The 9,420-nt window shown below is 42.2% G+C and overlaps 1 long non-coding RNA gene across 1 annotated transcript; it reads right to left on the bottom strand.

Moving 5' to 3' along the window:
- Positions 1 to 5,614: 5,614 nt before the first annotated feature.
- Positions 5,615 to 9,155, bottom strand: LOC139582355 (uncharacterized). The gene is made up of 2 exons (XR_011676325.1): positions 8,919 to 9,155; positions 5,615 to 5,857 (listed from the first exon to the last, which is right to left on the bottom strand). It is a non-coding gene; the product is annotated as an uncharacterized lncRNA (long non-coding RNA).
- Between the last annotated feature and the right edge of the window lie 265 nt (positions 9,156 to 9,420).

Here is a 9,420-nt window from a genome sequence, read left to right as displayed (position 1 = left end):
GGTTTGCGATCATACACCTTCCACCACCATACTGCCATGTAAGGTGTTCAGGAAATTCAGGAGATGGCAGTGTTTTATGGTCCAAGAGTGGTATGGCGGTGGAGGACCCCATTGTGGCTCATTGCTGCGCATATTGAGACATTTCCCCCGTGCTGACCAGGTACCTCAATGATGAGGTACCTCAATCATTGACCAATGATGTTCCTTCCTCTCCTCCTCGTCTTCGCTAAATTGAATCCAGCCTCATCTCGTAATATGAGTTCCTGGGGGATGATTCTCTGAAATTACAGTAAATACTGTAATTGCTGTATAGTAAAGTTCACTGGCTACATCAATGAGTCTCTAATGTTTCAAGAGTGTAATACTAGTTCATTACTTACTTGCACATATTCGCACTGTTTATCCTTACATTTTTGGGAATTCCTTTCAAATGGAACTCTGTAGATTTGCTTCATCCGGAGATGGTGTTTCTTAAGGATGCGCGCTATGGTTGATAAGCTCACTCTGATGTTAAGGAAGATGGCAGGGTTTTAAATAATATGTTGTTGGATTTCCCCACAGTCTTATGGCATTATTTTCAACTACCATTTGCCCAATGACAGCCTCCTGTTTGTCTATAAATAGATGCATTCTACCACCATGTATGTGTTGGTCGTCTTTCAGTTCTACAAAAACAAAATAACATACAGTACAGTAAACATTACAGTAATACAGCATACATGATACGAGGTAGTATAGCTCCCAATTTAATACATACAGTAATACATGAACCATTTACTTTGTTTCCCCTTACAGTATGTATTGGAATCTACCGTCTTTACTGTGCTTTATGTTGTACTACTGTCAAGTAGTAAAAGTAGTACAGCGGTCCAATGTCTGCAGTACATACCTATTCTCATTTCTGAATGTCTGGATGATGGATGCTACGATGAAGCGGCTCAGATTGGGCTGCACTCTCTGCCCAGCCTCTCTCAAGGTCAAACCATGGTTGACCACATGGTCCACCACAGTCACGCACATTTCATCAGAGATTACACTCCTTGTTCTAGGTCTTCCTCCATCACCACCTCTACCTCTACCTCTACCCCCACCTCTACCTCTCTCTGCCAAGTTTGCTTCCATTGTTCTCCAAACACAGGAGTACTGACCTGCGGCCTTTTTATCCATACCAGAGGTCTGATTGCAAAGTGAACATTTACACAATTAGTGTTTGCACATTTAAAGTGTGAAAGTGATCAATTGGTAATTGACCAATTGTTGCGTTTGTTGCTTTTCATTTTCACACAATATATTTTAGTTGGAGGTTGTGCCAAAGGTATGGAATTGTGTGTTGTGTTTTGCCAAATGATTGTTATATAACTGCAAAGCAGTGTAAAGTGTCAAACAAAACATGTGCCAGTAGTATTGCAGATTTGCTGTATGGTTCTGCTAAATGAGATACAGGTTTGGGTCATTGTGCCCCACGGGCCAGTTGTAGTAAGGAATACCTAGGATAGGATAAAGTAATCCTTCTAACCCCCCCCCCCCCCCCCCCCCTTAAAAGAGTTAGATGCACTATTGTAAAGTGGTTGTTCCACTGGATATCATAAGGTGAATGCACCAATTTGTAAGTCGCTCTGGATAAGAGCGTCTGCTAAATGACTTAAATGTAATGTAAATGTAGTATGTAAACAATTTGGGAAAACTGTAATAAAGCCATCTCTCTCTCGTTCTCTCTCTCTTGCTCTCTCTCTCTCTTTCTCGCTCTCTCTCTCTCGCTCTCTCTCTCGCTCTCTGAAGAGTAATAGACTGCTTTTACTTGAATAATGCAGTTGTCTCGGGTGAGATGTTGTTTCTCAGAGGCTATTGATTTGATAATGCTGGGTCTCCGTTTGGCAGTAAAACCACATCACAAACTCAAACTTTCAACTCTCAGAGGAAAAGAAAAGGGAAACTATACAAATCATGGTAGCTAGTCCTCAAAGACAAGGGCACAGCGATAAATAACTTATATCACAGTACATTGAAATTATATTTAATGGTTTACAAATAACTGTCTGTGATATCCCCAGCCACAACATGACAGCACACTTTACATTTACTATAGTCATTATAAAAAAGTCCACAGAATGCTAGAGCAGTGTGGAGAAGGAGACCCCACAGTAAAAATAAATTGCTGCACTTCACAGTTCAATGGAGATAAACAGCCCTTTGGTGCGAGAGAAACTTCTTGTAGCTTTGGCGGTGACCCTCTCTGTCAATACACACGTATGTACGCACACACGTGTGTGTGTGTGTGTGTGTGTGTGTGTGTGTGTGTGTGTGTGTGTGTGTGTGTGTGTGTGTGTGTGTGTGTGTGTGTGTGTGTGTGTGTGTGTGTGTGTGTGTGTGTGTGTACATACGTGTGTATTGACAGAGAGGGTCACCGCCAAAGCTACAAGAAGTTTCTCTCGCACCAAAGGGCTGTTTATCTCCATTGAACTGTGAAGTGCAGCAATTTATTTTTACTGTGGGGTCTCCTTCTCCACACTGCTCTAGCATTCTGTGGACTTTTTTATAATGTGTGTGTGTGTGTGTGTGCGTACATACGTGTGTATTGACAGAGAGGGTCACCGCCAAAGCTACAAGAAGTTTCTAGAAGATGGTCGCGCTAGAAGATGGTCTGGTCACGAGCCGGTTGATCAATCACGCCAACTTGGGATAGACAAATCCACTCTGACTGTCACTGTGATTGGCTGCAACAACACAGGCCCCAGAAAACGGGCAGGCCAACTGATGGACAGATCCTGTAATTGCACTCATTCTCATTCTCAATAAGGACTGACTGCAAAATATCTCCTGGGCAGAGTTCATAGAGAGCGTAGAGAGAGAGCTCAATAATAGACACACAAGCATGCAGGCACGCACATTCACAGAGAAATACATATGTCAAATACAAACACAGACACACACACACTGAAGAATGCTGGGCTAGCTTGAAACGCAAACAAGAGCAAGGAGGTGATGGAACACACCTCAGTAGATAGCCCCGAGACATGAAGGAATTCATTTAACCTCACATGGCAGACTGATGTTTAAAGATTGGTAAAAGGACAACGTCAGATATTTTATCATCCATCCGGACAATGTCTTTGTGAACGTGGCAGCTTTCATGCTCTTGACTTAATAAGAAAACATAATCATATATACCAGAATATGTACATTCTACATGCACAAAATACACTGTTTGCCTCTTCGATGTCCATCTCTGGGTCTACATCTCTGGGTATACTGACAGTTCTAGAGCTAGACCGACTAGCATTTGCCAAGAAACCGATGAACTCCTGGCCCTTTAGTCGACACTCTCTTCTGAAGTCTCTCCACACCCTGTCACCTTCCTGAGTAGGGCTCCAGCTCTGCTATGAGGCCATGGAAATCATCAATCATCAGTCTTACGTGTTCCTCTGCCTTCAACGTTGACCCCTGGTCATCCACCATTGAGGTGTGATGTGGTGCTGAGCAAGCCCAGGGAGGTACAGCCCCGTGGTTCTGGTCCAGGCCTGGTGCCTGGTTGGGGTATTCCCTGCTCTCAGTGGTGTGAAGCAGCTTGACAACCAGGCTGTTGCTGGGCCATTACCCAAATCCATCTCCTCAATGTTTTGTGTCAGACAGGGGGAGAGTCATTGTCTTGGGGGAAAATGGCTTAACGCAATGTCTCTGATTCTGGTGGACATCTATCAAAGGAGAGTAATGATTATGAATAAGAGGAGAGTTTGCAGGTTTGCTTAGCCCCTTATAGATGGACACCGTTCAATTGTTACTGTACTTGTGCCAGGCACTATTGGTAAATTCTACAGTATATCCATTAGTTGTCACCTATCTTCCATTACACATCTTAGGCAGTACAGAATAATCGCTTTCTGAAAATAATCATCTTCACATTGTGATCCGCTACAACACATCAGAGTCTATATTTAGACAAACAAAGTGCAAGTTTCTATTCAAGAAGACGTACTACTAGTGACAGTACACGGACTTAGCTGCCAGTCATACACTATTTGATGATTTGTTTCAAATTTGGATCTGATTAAAAAAAGTGATGGAAAGAACATCCATGACAAGCAATCAAACAGCAAGACAGCACTTTAAATTGGTCGCTGTTTTGTTAGAGGGATAAAGATGGCAGGCCAATCAAAACATGTGGATTCTGTTGGTTTTATTACCTGCATTCAACCGCTACTAACTGGTTCTATCAGTGTTATATTGTGTAAGATTCTTGTGTAACTCAATATAGTATCAAACATCACAATAGGTTGTTTAAATTATAGGCGCATCAATAGTTATTATAAAGTCCTTTCACTACCATTTCCAAAGCCCATAACTTGCTCAATTTACAGTACCGCAGACATGTTGTGTGTGGAAAAAAATCTGCCCTGATTTTACTGAAATAGATGGTGAGAGTGAATCTTAGTAAGGGCACCAGGCAGCTGTGGAAAGCCCCTGCAGGGAGCTAAAGGACAATACCCACTAAGATTGCCTACTTTCCCCAAGGTTGCTGTTCCTTGACACATTGACATGTAGGCAGTTATAAAAAATAAAGTCTTTACTGAACAAGAGGGGAAAATAACTCACGGCAGACGGCCACACACACACACACACACACACACACACACACACACACACATCATTCTATTGATGTCCATTCAAATATCCCAGGGCAATTTAAATTGGCATTAAGATTCCCTACAGTACATCCCGCCTAAGGCCTATCTCGTGATTCTAGTCTAGTCTCATATGATCTATTGTCGTCAGGACCTCCAGTTCGAGGTGGTGGCGTGGCAGACATGGTCATGACTTGACACGTTATATTCATGGAAATAATTAGATCTCTACTCTGGTCTTTGCAGGAGAGAACCGGTGATAATAATCGAAGTTAGCTGATCCGTTGAACCACCTCACGGTTGAGAGACTTGGTGCTAACTGATCACCTGACTGACTCTGGAAGGAGGAGAAGGTTTCCTTTGACAAAACATCTAATTCATTTACATAAATCAAACAGAGAAGCTGGGAAAATACTTTCTCTATCCCTCTCTCTCCCCCTCTCCTCTCTCGCTCTCGCCACTCTCCTTCTCTCTCTCCCTCCATCTCCCTCCACCCCCCCCCCCTCTCGCTCTCTTCCTCTTACTCCCCCCCACTCTCTCTCTCTGCAGCAGCATTATCACTCCTTCTTGCAGCAGTGATGCAATTAGCTGCTAGCTTTCCAGGCCTCTTTGCTACGGCTAATTTTAGTTTCAGCTGACATGCTGCCTAAATGCAAATGATCTGACTGCCGAGGCTGCATAATTCAAGTAGCATATTTCACAACCTGAGATTGTAATAGGTGGAGCAGAAAAGAAATCAAACAAACTGAACTATGACAGGTTTGATTGCAACCCCAGAACATATCCTGTCACCGTAGGCGTCGATAACGTGTGAATGGATGCCTGAACGCTGTCATTGAAGTCCTTCATTTCTACTACATGATTTTTAAAAATTCCCTCGGAGACATGCAATGGATAGCTCCAATCAAATCACAGATGCTTCCCTTTTTATAGGATAATGTTACAATATTCCAGGCTCTAGCTTGAATTCTGTTTGATATAAATAGATAGTGTGGTTTCTTTGGTGAGGTAGGTTTATTTAGTTGTTTCAGAACCATGGACAGCTACCATGAAAGACAATAGAATCTTCAAGGACTCCTCTTGGCAAGCCTTTATCTGGTCCCCCTGACGACAGCTTTCCCCCTCTCTTTTTCCAGACACCCCTCTTTCATTCCCTCCATCACAGCAGTAGGGATTCTCTCCTCCTCCTTCATTGTTTTTATCCCTCCGTCTGGGTTGATGAAATCCCTGTAGAAGAACTTAGAAAAAAGAGACAGGAAAAACATTGCTCCTGAGCTTCTCAGCAGGTAGCCCCTCTCTGCAGATTCTAAACAGCTTAGCATACACCTAAGCGGTGCCTCAGCTGATCCACTCTCCTCAAGAGCATAATGGCTGCTCCCAACTCACCTCCCAGCTCATAGTCATGGCCATGCTGATTGGCAAATAACATGTTAATTGAAACACAGGATGTGGGATGCTTTTCACAAACGATAATTTCCAGAGAGAGTTCAGGAAGTTAGGAGAGCTGAGTAGGCCTAACAATCAGCTTGTGTTCTGCCACTCAAATGTAGGATCTTAATTTGAGACAGTTTGCTACAGGAGAAAAACCATCCTCTAGCAACAGGAAATATGATAATTAATGGAAATGTTTGTAGGGGTTGATACATTTTTGTAAGGGGAAATACATTCTGAAATTTCAAAGTGGAAATGACATACTTCAGAAGCCTTTTTAAACCTCAAATGTGACCGACCACCTCGATTCGGTGCCATGATGCAAAATTTGAAATTGTGATTTTTACGTTGGATAAAAGTAGAGACTCAGAGCTACAAAATGGTACATCATACACTGCAGTTGATGAACAATGGGGAAGTAATTCTGCTTTGGAAGTTGATAAACTTGTATCCCCAGATAAAAATGTTGTATAAATATTTAATAATTATTAGATGATGCTTACCCAGACACACTTGTCTTACTTGATGGGTCATGTGAAAGAAATGCTTTAACCACCCCCCAGCCACATCTAGCTAATACAATATATGGCCGTAATCACCCCCAGACACACCTGGCTAACTTGATGGGTCATGTAATCATCTGGTGAAGTGGAGTCTTTGGTTTAGACATGTAGCTAGCTAGGTAAACAATGAACCATAATCCCAAATCATACAGTACAAACAGATTGTCATAGCTAGCCACCATGCATGAAATGCTGCAGTATGAATCTGCAGGTAGCTAAAGCTAACCAACTAGGTTCAATGTTAGCTAGCTAGATAACATAGGCTATAACTAGCAATGCAAATGGATTTCTGAGATACGAATAATATTACTACACAGATCATACACGTAACGTTAGCTCGCGAGCCAGCAAGCTAATGTTCACTAGCTAGCTAACAGTATTCTTTAACTTGCAATGAAAACAACTTTCTGATAAAATTAGAAACGTATGATATCTGAAAATGTAGCTAGACTCTTACCCATATACATGGATGAATGCTTCACGGTGAAAGACGTCCTGTGTCTTTTCCGTTTTGTTTGTAGCTACAGCTTGTTTGGCCCATTTAATCAAGTCACTCTGGTTCACACCATGTGCAGAAAGTAGTCTATCACAACCTTTTCCCACTAAATCTTTGTCGATAGCACCTGCTAAATTCAGGGCAGCAATGTTGTTGAGAGCAGTAGCAACACATTTACAGTTTTCCATAGCTAACGTTATATCTTTCAAAAAAGCCTTGGTAGCAAGGATTACCTACACATACTGAGTAGCTCATGTTATAGACAGATGCTTGCTACATGGCAGACCAATCTGAACTCATCTCGACTGATCCTGCCCATCCATTATCTCAGCCAATCATGGCTAGAGGGAAGAATCCTGTCTTTTTCCATGGCTCAACCAACTAGGCTTGTAATTTAACAATTGTATTCGTATTTGCAGATGGAATACAAGTTTGTTATTAAGGCACATGAAAGTTCACACGTTCCAGAAGGCATTTCTGCCAAAAACGCATAAAAAAAAAACATTCAAATGCTTCTCCTGTGAAGCAGTGATTTGCGACATATGCCTAGCTTCCTGAAACTGGTCACAAATACACAACATTTTTAATTCTCCTGCATTGCAGGAAACTTCTCATGCTACAGGGTGTTCAAATTAAGATCCTACATCTGTACATCCTTCACCTTGGAACAGGTACGGCTGTGCTCCCACACAGACAGTGTCACAATCAAGTTACATCCCTCACAGAAGAAACACTAATGCACAGCCATAGCATCATTTCCATACAAGTTTGCTTACACCAAAAGTTGTTGGGAATAATTCAATCAGAACCGATCATGCTGATTGAATCAATGTGCTTTTGTGCTGTGCATAGTTTTACAATATTAGATCAGTTTCCCAGATAGAGAATCTTTCCTGGGAGACAGCAGTACACAACAAAGTGAGTTGCATTGCTTGTTTCTTTCTAATAAATAATTTATATGGAGGCATTGTGGAGTCAATGTTAGCTCCCTCATGTAGGAAGTTGCTCATGTGGCTTTGCTGTCTGATAATCCTCCTACTTCTGTTTTAATTGTGTTGGTGATGTGAGACAAAAAAGGAGGTCACGTCGAAATGGATTATGATGATTCATTTGCATTTTTGATGTATCTAATTAATTGCTATCGCTTCCTTTATTTTGGGTAAACTACTGACAAATTTGGGGTGGGAACAATCTTGCCCATTATTTCACCTGGCGACCTGGGGGGGGGAGAGAAGAGAGAAGGGGAGAGAGGAAGGAGGGGAGTGAGGGGGAAAGGAGGGGAGATAGAGGGGGAGAGAGGAATGTAGGAAGGGGGATGAGGGGCCTCCCAGAGAGAACAGAAGGTTGCTGTAAAGTACCTCTGAGACTGAGGAGAGAAAAGCATTTCACTTCCTAAATGGTCCTAAAACAGAGAGACAAAAGCTATATTTTTATATTTTAAAAAAATGCATGAATTGGTCGCTGCTGCTTCTGAAAGCATGGTTATGCTATTTAAGACGGTATTAAATGGGGAAGGTTCATGTGGCCATAAATGTCAAATGTGTGAATTGATTGCTGTGTAGGGAGAGAGTGCTGGCTGGATGAGTGCCCGCCTTGGGCCTCTGACAGCACTTAAGGCTTTCTCTTTATACACCACATTTCCAGAGAGCTAATATTATGTTGCTACTTCGCTCTTTCACATCTTAGCTGCATCTACAGTTAGCTAACGTGCTGTTCTAATGGATGCTAAACTTTAAATACAAACAATTCACACTTACCGTAGAGGGAGCAGTGTAGTTAGAAAGGTAGTGGTTACATGAGTGTTCTTACCTTATGATGAAGGTAACCTGGTCATAGCCATAGTAAACCATCTGGCTAATCCGTTTGGAATGGTTTTACGTGCTGCTTTGAGAAGTAGACTAGCTAATCAGGCTAACTAATGGGCTAATAGTTGTTTGGTGAGAGAATAATATATCTATGGCTATGCAATGTTCTGAGGAGGAGACCAGGCAGAGGACAAACAGGTGGGACCAATTAGGCTTCCCATTAGCAGATAACAAGGTGGACAAATCTGTCACACACCAAAGTTGAACTATTTCAGCCCTCTCTGAGTAGCCCTCATTTTTTAGGCATGAGAAGGAGTGACCTTGGGTGACTTGACTATTTTAGGTCGGAGGGAACATTTAGCGCCGTTTAGAGATTGTGATTATGAATCATGCAGCCCGTTGAGAATTCAAAGAGGAACAGTGTCTATTAATGTATAACCTAGATGTCTTAAACTGAGAAGAAATACTGGGGTTAGGGAGGGTTTGGCCGGTAGGGAGGGTTTGGC

Source organism: Salvelinus alpinus, chromosome 8 (assembly GCF_045679555.1).
Source record: "Salvelinus alpinus chromosome 8, SLU_Salpinus.1, whole genome shotgun sequence".
NCBI classification, from domain to species: domain Eukaryota; kingdom Metazoa; phylum Chordata; class Actinopteri; order Salmoniformes; family Salmonidae; genus Salvelinus; species Salvelinus alpinus.
Note: the sequence above shows the minus strand (reverse complement) of the source record. Positions and strands in the feature narration are given on the sequence as shown.